We start from the raw sequence: 13,006 nt of genomic DNA on the forward strand, positions 1-13,006 counted from the left end.
CATATCCTAGTTGCATAGATTATTGAAAGGATGATAGGAAGGAGTAAATACCAATCATTACCATCATAGCTCAGCAAGATCACTGATTCAGTGTGGCCCAGCCCACAATTTGGATCTCCAGAGAAGGCTGGGATATTAGTTGGAAAATTGGTTTTCAAAGAGGAAGCCAGGTGGTTTGGGAACACACTGGCTGAATGGGAGTGGTTAAGGGGCTGCCTGCAGCAGGAGAAGCAGAGGCCAGCTGAAGGGCCCACCTTGGTGGGAGGAGCTCAGAGGCCATTGAGAAGTATCCTGTAGCCAAGGGGATAAGTGGTAGATGGATCTTATAAAATACAGGTTGGCATCAGCAGGTGGTGATTATGCCCAAGAGGCAAGGAGAGAAAGTTGGTGATATCAGCCACTTTTCACCTTGTCGTCCTTTTTTGAGATCTCTTCCCCCTCAGTAGTAGTCTGTCCGTGTGTCCCACCACCCCCTAGTCCTGGGTCTGGCCCTAAGAATGAACCTCTCCTCTGCTTCTAGCATTGTGGGCTGGGTCCAATATTAAGACAGGCCCATTTCATATACAGAGGATATGGGGTGTGGGGAGAGATGAGGACCCCAACTCTGACATGGACCACTGAACCAGCTTCCTGGGATCTGTAAAGTCTGCCCTGGGGGTGGGGCTCCTGTGAGGGGCCCTATTTGTTCTATTTAGTTCTATGTACATTTACTAGGCAACTTCTAGTGCCAGGGTCTGCACTGAAGTGTTGGAACTCGAGGAAGCAGATATATCAACAGACCACATAGGCACAGAGAGGTGAGCTCAAAAGCCTGTCCATGTCCTCAGAGCACCGTGCACTGAGGAGGCGGGGAACCGCCCATTGTTGGGGCTGGAGGCCTGTGGGGGAAGGTTTCACAGCCTTCAGAATAAGACTGAGTTGTGCAGAGCCACATTTTGCAGATATGTTGGCGGAGAAGGAAAGGTTGGGAGAGATGAGAAAGGAGAGAGCAGAGGGTGGAGATGACATGTGCAAGGCACAGAAGTGTCACACAGCAGGGAACGTGAAGGGTGGCTCAAGGTTTTCAACATAACCAGAGCATAAGGTAAACATTGGTAGTTTTAAACAATATTTGATTCTCCTGTCTTTCTTGAGCACATGAGAGTCTACATGTTCTACCTCTTTTAAAGGGAGTAGGATGCAGGCAGATTCTGGTCATTGATTGACATGTGAGTACAGGTGATGGGTGTCACTTCAGGAGGAGGCCAGACTCACTGCCTGTTGTGAGTCTGCAGTCTCTCTTCTCTGCCATGAGAACCATAGGGGATCTGGGTTGAGAGGACAGAGTCATCAGATCAAAGCAGCCTGGATCTCTGTCACCCCATGGAGGGTAGATTACTTGATCCCCCAATAGTCTTTGCATGAGCACAAAAAAATTTCTTGTATGTTCTCGTATGTTACATTATAGAGGTTTTGAGATTTGTTACTGCACTATACAAAAGCATATCCTGACTCACAGAATACATGTAGAGAGTGGTAAAAAGGGCTGGAGAGGTTGCAGGGGCCAGATCTCAGGTGGGCACTTAAGGACATCTTCTCTCTGAATTAGGGAGTATGGATATTCCGGGTCATGTATTTTAAACATGAGAGTGGCATGATCAGGCTCAGTGGCTGTCTGGAAGGGTGTGACAGCTAGCAGAGAGACCAGTTAGGAGATGATTAGAGCAGCCACATAATACTGATGGCTTCAAAGGACATGATAGTGAGGATGGGAAAATGTTACTATGGCAAAACTGGAATGTCTTGGGGGTCACTTAGATGGATGGAAAACAAAACAAAAAAAAAAAAAAAGGAGTGAATCCCAAATGACTCTGGTTTTGGCTTGGATGACTGAATAGATAGTTGCATCATTAACCAGAATTCAGATAGGGACAGGTTTGGGGGAGAGATTATTTATTTGCTTTTCCCTATCATTTCCCCAAAGGTTCAATCATAGGATTGAGCTTCCTGATTCCTCTTCCACAGTGTTTCTCAGCCACAGTTTGGTTCATTCCAAGCATATCTTTAATTGCCTTGCTATTCTGCTAATGGAAAAAACTGTTTCAACATCCAGGGCTGGGTTGTAAAATGAGGGCGCTAGGCCTTCACGCCAGATATTGAGGCTTCTGGTAACACTGTACTATTGGGATAGTACAGTAACAATTCAGACTGTGTTACATCCCAGAGCCCTGGAAGACACCATTAACCAAGAGGAGGTGATCCAGGTACTATGTTGGCCCAGAAGAGCCACCTCTACATTGTCAAGGTGAAAAGAATCTTGTGGTCAGTTACTGGGACCTAATGACCACCAAGCACAGTGAGACCATGGTTTTCCCAGGTGATACTTGGTCACCCAGCCTCATCCCCACCATTACCAAAAATCTTTGGAATCCTGTGGCTGGTTGGTAGGCACTGGTTATCACTGGGAACAGCCATTCACCAAATTGAAGACTTTGGATACTGCTGCTCATAATAATAATAATGAACTTTCATTGACTATTGGCCCAATATTGGCACCTATATGTGGACACTGTGGTCAGCTATTACACTTATAGATGGGTGAGCATCTCCTAGTCCTAGGGTTGTATCTAGATTGATATTGGGTTTGAATCAGACACAGTGGGGAGGGTGGATACATGGGGGACTTTTGGCTATTTCTGGTTGGGAATGACAGTAGGACCAAGAATTCATGCAGAAACAGGCACATGGAGAGAGACAAAAAAATAAGTGAGAAAAAGCTGTGCTCACCAAAGTGCCACATGGCATCCCATGCACCATCCCAAGTGCATTCCAGCTTCTGCCCACAGAGGGTGCCAGCCAATTTTGCCTTTCTCTCCTGGGTTTGGCAGCAGGAGAGGTTCAAGTCCATAGGTAGCTAGATATCAGTGAGCTGGGCTCATGGAGCAGGAACAAATAGTGACCTCTAAGATTTCAGTGAGAAAATAAGCCTGCAGTGCATGTCAATTATTTAGCTCAAGACCCTTTCCTAGGACCTTGTCCTCAGAAAAACAAATGTATGGGCATTAGAAGAAATGACAATTACTAAGTTCTTGGACTCTGTGTCCCTTGCAGTCTTTGGTCCTCAGTGAAGTGGTAAGAACGTGGACTACATTCACTATTACTTATTTTTATATGAAATGTTTGAAAACAGGCCAGTCACTTAAACTTTCTGAACCTTGTATTTCTCCTCTAGAAATTTCACATAACACCTACCCCAGAGAATGATTATTGTGAGGAGTAAATAAGTTTATTAAAGAACAGGGGAAGGTTCCCACCCCCCATCAACAAGGCCATTTATAGAAAATCAATGTAAAAATGGAGGATGGAAGTCTTAATCTGGAATGATCTTTAATGATAAGAGAGGAATTTGGAAAGCAAATATAGAAAGAGACTGGACCCTGTCGAGTTGAGTCCAGGGGCGTTTATATCTCTAACCAACCCCCCACCCCACCCCAGTACAAATCTTGAGTATAAAATGTCAGAATTTGCATTCAAAAATACTGACTTGCCTGAGGTTTTTCTTTCATTCTTGGTTTCTATGAATAAGTCCTGCCTGTGTGATGCATTTTATGCTTAGAACCATCTGCCCACAAATTTTAATACAACATAAATATTATCTTAGGCTGCCAAACAAGATCTTGCTGCAGCCCATTCAGCCTCACAAAATCTCTGAGCCCACACTGAAGGGAACAGTTTAGCTCATACAAATACTTTCTGATAATGTGTTTATATCACCAAGCTGGGGTCCCATTTTAAAGAAAAGAAGTAAAACAGAAGCCTCAAACTAGCTGAAAACCTAGCTGATTAGCAACACAGGCGTTTTTTCCAAGATCAAGTGCACTAGAATCTCCCAGACTGCTCATTAAAAATGCAGATTCCTGAAACTCTCTCAGAGATACTAAATCAGAATCTTTAAGCTTCGGATCCATATAACAAGTTCCCCAGTGATTCTAGCTTGAGAACCCCTGCAAGAACCCTAAGGATCAAAGGGAAAAAAATCCACTTAAATAGATTAAAACTGGATGTATCAGAGGCCCTGTTTTTCACCCCTTCCTGGATCCTTGCAATTTACATAGAATTTTGGAGGCTCTTTCACTCTGAGATTGGGTTCAGTCATGTGACTTGCTTTGGCCAATGAGATATTTGTAAACACTATACAGTTGGAGGTTTAGAACGGACATGTGAGGTTAGGCCACTGTTCTTTAGTTCTGCCACCTCCATGAGAATGTTACCTGTTTTAACCTGCTAGAGGATGAAAGGCAAATAGAGTGAAGCCAAGTCCCCTTGGTCATCTCAGCTGACAGCCAGCCAACTCCCAGTGAGCCTGGCCATGATCAGCGGAGCTGCCTGATGGCAGATGTGTGAGTCCAGTTGACATCAGCAGAACCCTCCAAACTTGCCAGTTACACAAGGGTTTATGTTGCATGCCACTGAAGTATTGTGGGTTTTGTTTTGTTTTGCTTCTTTCTTTCTTTTTCTTCTATGCAGCATCATTGTGGCCTTAGATAATATAGCTGCTTTCCTATTGTCCAGCCATAATGAAGACAGGAAGTAGAGTGTGGTAACTGGAAGCTTTGACTCCTGAGCAAGACCATCCAGGCTTAAATTCCCACACTTCTATTTATTATTTACATGGCTTGCTATGGTTTGGATCTTAAATATTCTCCAAAGGCCCCTGTGTTAAAGTCCTGGTTCCCAGAGTGGCAGTATTGGAGGGTGTGGGAACTTTAAGATGTGGAGCTTAGTGGGAGGTCTTTAAGTCATTGGGGGGTACACTCCAAGGGAAGAGAGGGATCCCAATTTCTTCTCCTATCTCTCTCTTTTGTTCCCTTGCTATGAGATGAATGTTTTCACTTTGCCACATGCTTCTGCCATGACGTGCTGCCTTACCCAAAGCAACAGGGCCTACTGATCATGAACTGAAACCTCAGGCAGAATAACCCTTTTTTCTTCTTAAGTAGATTATCTCAAGTATTTGTGACAGTAACAGAAAGCTGACTGATACATGGCTATAGGCAAATAATGCAACTTTTCCACACATGGATCCTCATCTGACAATTGGAGGTAATGATAGTGTCTACATGACTTGAGGATAACTCAGTACATGTAAGTTTCCTAAATAGTGCCTGATATGTAGTTATTACTCAAAATTAGTAGCTATTTTTGTTGCGGTCTAAAGTGTACTATCACTCTTAGGCAGAAATTCCCATGTCCATGAGTGAAGCAGTAAGCATTTGTTTACCACTGGCAATGTGCAGGGCCTGGTGTGCTCACAGACATACCCACCCACGGGGAGGTAATCTGACCAGTGGAGGCCCATGATTTCTTCAGCATTTATCATAGTCTTGGGAGGATATTCAAAGAGGTGCATGTTTCTATAAAAATAACAAGGAAAGTCAACTGTGATTGGGATCTCTGGAATGTTGGCTTTTCACAAGCTATGCTTCTTGGCAAATCTTTTAACTTTTTAGAACCTTTGCTTCTTCCCCTGTCACATGGGGTCAGACCTGAAGTCAGAGGCTTGGGAAAGGAGTTAATATGTTAACATTCACATATGATAGCCCAGCACAGTGCTGGCATACAGCAGGTGCTCAGTACACATTAGTTTCCTCTCCCCCGCCCTTTCCCCCTGGCTTGTACCACCAAGTGCTTCTTCATTCACTTTGGTACAAACCTTTCCCCAACAGACCTGGCTGGGCCCTCTGTCCTCGCATAATTCTCCTGGGCGCTGCCCCTCTCTCTGTCAAAAGCTTAGGGCAATTTGGATGAGTGTCTGAGATTTTCACAGGATCATTTGTTTTCCCCAACCCACTAGTGAGGGCCATCCCTCTCAGCCCACAAACGTGGACCCCCCTGTGTCAGCACAGTTAGGAGCTGCATCCCTGAGGTGTCACAGTGTGATGGGGCAGGGTCTTCTCTCCCCCACCACCACTACCTTTCACACAGGTCACTTCACATTGCCAGGTAGGGCTCACTTCTGCCTCATGTAGTATTCCTTGGGGACATCCAATTTCACATAACTTCCCCCTCACCAGGATAAGAAGTTTAGGATAATTCCTCTTGAGGCAGAGTCAAAGATCAGTGAGGAACAACACATGAGGTCATCTCAGAAACCTCCCTTGTCCGTCCTGCTTCGTGAGTGCGTTGGTACCTCAGTGTGAAACTTCCAAAACTAAGTTCCCACCTCAGGGAAGTCAGCCTCCAAAAGGCTGGGAAGGGCCACCAGCCCTTGGTCCTGGCTCCTCCCATGGAAGCTACTGTGTCTGTGGCTTTCTGCCCACTTTTTCCAGTGCCTTCACCAGTTGAGCTGGGCTAGGGTGGGGGACTTAAGGTCAGACAAGAGCCTAGGTCAGGTGAGGGGTGGGGAAGGTCATTGTTTGGGGGCTGAAGTGGATTGAGCTATGGGGGGCAAATAGAAGAGGAAGCATTTGAGGAAGAAATCAAGTCCAAGAGCTGGCTTCCAAATTCAAAAGTGCCGCAGTCTGGCTGGACACAAATCATGAGCCACTCAAGCAGGAACAACTTTATTTCCGAACTCCCCCAACACCACCCACGTGGTCCTTGCCGGGACCACACACCAACCTGAACTCCCTCCACCAGAACTTCCCCAACCAACCGAACTCCCCAGGAATCCCCGCAAGAACTCCAAAGTAGCTGGCGCCTGAGGCAGACAGCAGGGGTCTATATACAACTGAATACACAGCCTGTTTCAATCCAGGATCATCCAGTCACAGTAATTATACACAGCTTAATTTAATTATCATCATCTTAATGGCTCCCTCTGGCAAAATGCCAGGGGCCATTCCGACTGGCTGTGGCTCTCAACATCTCCCCCCTTCTGTTTAATTAAACAACAAGCATGTGGCTTTGGGGGTCACATATTTTCTCTCCTACGTGAAAGCTAAGAGGACAAAGGAAAAGAAAGGTGTGTGGGGGGGCGGGTGGAATTGCATGAAAATCAAAGGAGATCAGTAGAGGAAAGGGATGGGGTGGGGAGGGGCAGGAGGGGGTCATGCTGGGGAGTGATTTGGGCCAAATTATATTATTATATCGTGTGCATGTACAAATATGTAACAACAAATCCCATCATTATGCACAACTATAATGCACTAGTAAGAAATATGGAAAGAAAAAAAAAAAAAAAACATTGACAGAAAGAAAAAGACAAAAGAGCCGGCCTGAGCATCCTGTGCAAACCCTGAGCCTCTACCCTGGGAGGCCTGTTAGGACATGTTTCCTACAAAGGACCAGAGAGTAAATATTCTAAGCTTTTCAGGCCATGCAGTTACAACTGTTCAACTCTGCCAGTGTAGTGCAAAAGTAACTATAGCAGCCGGGCGTGGTGGCACAGGTCTGAAATCCCAGCAGCCCAGGAAGCTGAAGCAGGAGGATGGCAAGTTTGAGGCCAGCCTCAGCAATTTAGCAAGGCCCTAAGCAACTTAGTGAGACCCTGTCTCAAAATGAAAAATAAATCAGGTTGGGGATGCAGCTCAGTAGCTAAGTACCCCAGGGTTCAATCCCTGGTATTCCCCCAACCCCCGAAAAAAGTAACCATAGCTAATATGTAAACAAATGAGTGTGGCTGTGCTTCATCCTTATTGGAACAGTACCATGGACATTTAAATATTTATAGACCCTGAAATTTAAATTGTGTCACAGATTATCCCAATTGTCTTCATGTATTTTTTAAAAAACATTGAAATGTAAAAACTATTCTTAGCTTGCAGGCTACAATAACAAAGGTGGCAAGACAGCCTCCACCCATAATTCATAGTTTTCCGACCCCTGATCTAAACTCCCGTCAGGCTATGGCAGGTTCAGACCCTGAGATCAGAGACCATATTTGTCTGCTTTCATGAGGCCTGTTGGATTTCCAGGCAGACACTTAGTTTTTCAAGCTGCAGACTTCGACCTACTTATGGGTCAGAAAATCAATTTAGTAGATAGCAACCAACATCCTTTTATTAACAGAACAAAGTAAGAAATGTCAGAGTGCACTTCACTATTCACAGTAAAAGCACATATTATTTCATTAAATTCTAGTTGTGCTTACATATGTGAGATCGTGAACTTGTATGTGTGTGTGCCTCTGTGTGTGTGCGTGCCTGTGTGTGTGGGAACAAGATCATGGGGTAAAAACTCACCACTCCCCAAAAGATTGAAAAAATGTTGAGTTAGAATTGTCTTTTATTATTGTTGTCTTTATTCTTTTGGGATTTTTCCTCCCTAATCTTACTTCTTGATTTATATTTGATACTTGTCAATATTGGAATGGAATTAACTCCCTTCCCCACAGAATAACAGAGGCAGGCAACCCAGGACATCATAGTATCTTGGTTGCTTGGGGCAATGCACAGAGTAGGACAAAAAGCCTATGTCAATCAGCAAACCCTGTTCCATGTGGCCCAGTGACATCACTTAAGCTTGGCCTGAGCCCAGAGATGGTAGGGAAAGAGTTAAACCTGGCTGCTGGACAGGCCCTGCCCCTCACAGTACTCTCCCAGATCTCACCTGGACTGACAGCCCCGCCAGTCTCTCACCTTCTTATCCCTCTTGCCCCAAACAGCAAAACACTGATCACTCCCTACAGATTCCTCGTTCCTTTGCATCTTTAGGCCTTTTTCATGCTATTTTCTTTTCTTGCATCCTCTTCTCACTTTTTACCCTTCCCAACCTTAGTTCAGTCAGTACTTTCTTGTTCTGAAGACTCTGCCTAGGTACCACCTCAATGAGGAAACTTTTCCTGGTGAAAGGAAACCTCTGCTCCTCCCTGGTCTGGGTTAAGCTCCTTGCTCAGGTTCACCCTGACAACTTTGGTCATCATAATCCATGGTGGCTCTTACAGCCCCATTCATTGCTTCTAATGATCTGTTCTCCACCTCCAGTTCTGTGAGTGGGAGCAGTAACTGGTGTTTGTTTGTCTCTGTGCTCCCAGAACCCAGGTGAATAAATGAATGAATGAAAGGGCAAATGCCTGAGCGCAAGTGATATAGTCAGGCTTGCCCTTCCCCATCTTCAAGTGCCTCAGGTTTACCTTGTTATTAAGCAGAAAACCCTAGCCACACTGTGCACATGAGACTCTGCGTCCTAGACATGGGGACTTACTCTCAGTTTTGTCTGCATACTGAAGCATTTGCTGTAGATCTTTGATCTTGCAGACTCACATTTAAAATAAGTTACCACTGGGCTGGGCAAGCCCAGGAAGGAAGGAAGGAAGTAGAATGGAAGTTGGACCTTTCTAAATGAACCTTGTTTTAGAATTTGACTTTGGAACTAATAAATGTTTTATATGATTTTTAAATTAACTAAATAAAAACGATACGCTAAAAATTGGACACTATATTGGAAAAAGAATCTGACCACACATAGGAGGCTTATTTCAAATAACTTTAAATCACAGTATTTTCAGTACACATTCTTTTAGGAATCTATCCCAAAGACAAAAAAAAAAAAAAAAAAAAAGAACCTCAGAGGTATCAAGAAATCTTACTCTGTATTCAGTGGTCTAATTGCAGTTGGTAATGTTGATACTGTTATCACAAAGGCAGAAAATAAGATGGAACAAACATATTTGTCCAATATTGTTAGAAAAAAACCAAGATTTTCAGGACAACGAGATAAAACATAGAAATATAAATTACAAAATAAGAAAGTTTAAATAAGATCCTATAATTCTTGCTTTAAATTGAAAATATCTGTATTAACTCATGACTTATTTTTGTTTTTCTAAAAACTTGATATTTCCTAGTTACGTCTACTGAAAAGATTTATAAGCAACAATAATGAAATAACAACAAACACCCCTAGTTCCTGGGCTGTAGCGTCGATGCCATTTCCCACTGAAAGGAACAAGGACTCCTTGAGCTGGAACATCTTGTCATGCCTAAAAGGCAGAGGACTGTCAAAGATTGCTTCAATCATAAAATAACATGGTAGCCAACTTGAAGGGCCTCCCCCTGGCCAAAGGTGAGACACTTTGAACATTTAAAAAATTACTGCAATTGATTGAAACATATCAAACACATCAACAGCCCTGGGTTCTGACACTACTTCATATCCTCCCTTGCCCCTCATTCACTGCACAATTGGTAAAACTTCCTTAGTCACCTGAAGAAGTTGCTAGAGCATCAATTCATTATTCTGAAAACATACAAATAGAGAAAAGAATCAAGTAATTATCCTGCCTTTCCAAAACAAACACTACCTAAGAGCAATCAAATAGTTGCTATTTGATTATTTTTTTATTTGTTCTTTTTAGCTATACATGACAGTAGAGTATATTTTGAAATCTTATACATACATGGAGTCCAGCTTATTCTAATTAGGATCCCATTCTTGTGGTTGTACATGATGTGGAGTTACACTGGTTGTGTATTCATATATAAGGATAGGAAAGTTAGGTTTGACTCATTCTACTGTCTTTCCTATTCCCATCCCCCACCCTTTCCTTCATTCCGCTTTGTCTAATCCAATGAACTTCTAGTCTTCCCCCCCACCCGCCCCCTTTTTGTTGGTTAGCATCTACATATCAAAGAGAATATTCAGCCTTTGATTTTTGGGATTGGCTTGTTTCACTTAGCATGATACTCTCCAGTTCCATCCATTTACTGGCAAATGCCATAATTTCTTTCTTCTTTAAGGCTAAGTAATATCCCATTGTGTGTGTGTGTGTGTATATATATACACACACACACACACACACACACACACACACACACTACATTTTCTTTGTCCATTCATCTATTGAAGGGCATCTAGGTTGGCTCCATAGCTTAGCTATTGTGAATTGAACTGCTATAAACATTGATGTGACTGCAACCCTATAGTATGCTGATTTTAAGTTCTTTGGGTATAAACTGAGGAGTTGGATAACTGGATCAAATGGTGGTTCCATTCCAAGTTTTCTAAGGAATCTCCATACTGATTCTTTCTAGAACAAACACAACTAGTAAGTACATTCAGAATAATAGAATTGGGAAATCACCACTTTGCAACCCCTAAGAAATAATGTTCCAGCAGTATTCAGCATGGCAACAAAACAACAAAAAAGAAAGTTGTCAGGGAAGTCTATGATGTGGGGGTCAAGTTGATGCCAACTGAATCAGTCTATTTTCTGTTGCATTTACAAAATGCCTAAGAAGAGGTACTCTATAAAATTAAAAAAAAAATAATTATTTAGCTCACAGTTTGGGAGGCTGAAAATCCAATTCATAAGCTCATGTGTGAGATGATGCAAGAAAGTTCAGAGGTGAAAGGATTGGGTTAGGAGAACCTAATCAGTCCATTCATCCAGTTGAATGGGTTAACTGGGTGGTGACTGTAGGCAGGTGGAGTGTGGCTGCAGGAGGTAGGTGACTGGGGTTGTGCCTTCGGGGTATATGTTTTGTCCCTGGTGAGGGAGAGCTCTCTTTCTGCTTCCTGGTTATCATGTCCTGAGCTGTTTCCTTCTGTCACACTTCTATGCCTTTATGTTCCGCCTCATCTTGGGTCACAAAGAATGGATTTGCCCCTCTATGGACTGAAACCTCTGAAACTGTAAGTGCCAAATAAACTTTTCCTCCTGCAAACTTGTTCTTGTCGGGTCTTTTGTCACAGTGGAGAAAGAATTGACTAAAACACCAATATTGAGCAGCTCTATCTTTTTGGCCTCTGATGATCCCATTGGCTACATCACATCTTGGCAGATGGCATCATGGTGGGTGTGTGTGTGCAAAAAGTAAAGATCACACTGCAAGACAAGAAGCCAGAGAGGGATTCAGGGGCAAAGGATCCTTCTTTTACAATTCACTTGAGCACCAACCAGGGTCCTTCTGTGGGCAGCACCCCCAGTTACCTAATAGCCCCAGCTAGACCGCATCTCTTAAAGGTTCCTCACCTCAACACCACCACACCGAGGATCACACCGCCAATCCTTGTAGGTCAAATGCATCCAAATCATAGCCTCACCTAAACCCAAGGTTAGACCAACTAGATATGAGCATTCTGATGTGATGCACAGGAAATGCATAACAGGAAGTATTGTTACGGAGTATTATTCTCCTTCCCTCCAAAAATTCCAAGAACTGTAATATTATCAAACTCTGGGTCTAACTCCCAGTTCACAGGAAATATGGGACATAAAGGAATGCTGTAAGTAATCAATCAGCATGACACCTTGAGCAATTAATCAGAAATATTAAATGTGTGGGAATTCTACAGTTAAAGAGGCCCAATTTCATTCAGAAATAAATGGTGCTTTCTAAAGTTGAGTTGGGGCAATATAGATGAAGAGATTTAAGGCATATCAACTTTGGTGGCTCTTGTTGGAAGGTACACTGAGGCTTATTATACTATCCTTTCAGCTTCTCTGTAAGTTTGGAAATTTTTCACATTTTTTTAAAAAAAGCCAAAGAGGCATATCAGCTAAATGCAGGGTGTGGGTCTTGTTTGGATACTGATTTGAACAAACCAATTCAAAAATATTTATTCAAGACTAATTGGGAAAATGAGACAAGGGCTATATTGTGAATTCTTATTGATTTTGTTGGGTATGATGATTGTACTGTGGTTATGTTTTGTAAAAATCCTTATTTGTTAAAAACACACTGTTAAGTAGTTAAAAACAAAAAATATTAACATAGTGCTAGGGCCATGAGGTATAAGGGAAGGAACATGTTGGATATTGTTAGTGCTAGGATATGGGCTCCATTCTTGATGTCCCTATCTTTTTATTTTTGGTACTGGGGATTAAATTCAGGGGCACTTGATCACTGAGTCACATCCTCAGCCCTAGTTTGTAATTTTTTAGGGACAGGGTCTCACTGAGTTGTCTAGTGCCTCACTATTGCTGAGGCTGGTTTTGAACTCATGATCTTCATGCCTCAGCCTCCTGAGTCACTGAGATTACAGGTATGCACCATTGCACCTGGCTCACTATCTTCTTTTCTTTTTTTCTCTCTTTCTTTCTTTAAATTTTTCTTTTTTCATTGCTGAGGATTGAACCTAGGGC

The sequence above is a fragment of the Urocitellus parryii genome, chromosome 8 (assembly GCF_045843805.1).
Source record: "Urocitellus parryii isolate mUroPar1 chromosome 8, mUroPar1.hap1, whole genome shotgun sequence".
Lineage (NCBI taxonomy): Eukaryota > Metazoa > Chordata > Mammalia > Rodentia > Sciuridae > Urocitellus > Urocitellus parryii.